The sequence below is a fragment of the Saccopteryx leptura genome, chromosome 3 (assembly GCF_036850995.1).
Source record: "Saccopteryx leptura isolate mSacLep1 chromosome 3, mSacLep1_pri_phased_curated, whole genome shotgun sequence".
In the NCBI taxonomy this organism is placed as follows: Eukaryota; Metazoa; Chordata; class Mammalia; order Chiroptera; family Emballonuridae; genus Saccopteryx; species Saccopteryx leptura.
In genome coordinates, this window is record NC_089505.1 from 47,509,269 (window position 1) to 47,510,176 (window position 908).

Consider the following 908-nt stretch of genomic DNA (forward strand, 5'->3'; position numbering starts at 1 on the left):
CATCAGGGGCGAAGCTCTGCCCACCAGGGGGCCATGCTCTGCCCCTCCAGGGCGTCACTCTGCCGCGACCAGAGCCACTCTAGCGCCTGGGGCAGAGGCCAAGGAGCCATCCCCAGTGCCCGGGCCATCTTTGCTCCAATGGAGCCTTGGCTGCGGGAGGGGAAGAGAGAGACAGAGAGGAAGGAGGGGGTGGGGGTGGAGAAGCAAATGGGCGCTTCTCCTATGTGCCCTGGCCGGGAATTGAACCCAGGTCCCCCGCACCCCAGGCCGACGCTCTACCGCTGAGCCAACTGGCCAGGGCCCTCAAATTTTTTTTTAAGAGATATATGAGCTCAACAATCACCAGGAAGTTAATCACTACTGAAAAATAATAGAGTAGATAGATAATGATATGAATTAATTATAATCACTAATATATTTGGCCTTCCTTGTTGTCTGGATACCTTTCTATGATCTTATAGATCTGTATCTTATTCTTGCTACTCAGCCTTACCTCCTATTCACAGAAATAAACACTCTAGTTGTAGCTGTCACAAATGTCTCCAGTGACCATCTATTGAAAAAAACCTTGATTTTTTAAAATCTTTTTTCTACTTGAATTCTTTAAGAAATTTAATACTGTTAATTATACTTTCTTTTAAAAAAACTCTGTATCTTTATTACTTCCTAAATATATATTTTTTCACCTTGATTTTGTCTCTAACTTTCAGACTCAGAAATGAATGACTTACAAAACTCAATGTTTCCAAAGTACTCTGAATTTTTATGTCTAAAACTAAAATCATGATCTAACCCATCAAATATGGTCTCCTCTTGTGTGAAGACATAGTGAATAAATTCTATCCATCATGTCATTCAAACCAGAATACTATGAATGAATCTTTACACCTCATTCTCCAACATCCTGT

General features: G+C 41.7%; 1 non-coding gene across 1 annotated transcript; it reads right to left on the reverse strand.

Moving 5' to 3' along the window:
* Positions 1 to 225: 225 nt before the first annotated feature.
* Positions 226 to 301, reverse strand: TRNAP-GGG (transfer RNA proline (anticodon GGG)). Its single transcript has one exon. It is a non-coding gene; the product is annotated as a tRNA-Pro (tRNA).
* Positions 302 to 908: the final 607 nt, after the last annotated feature.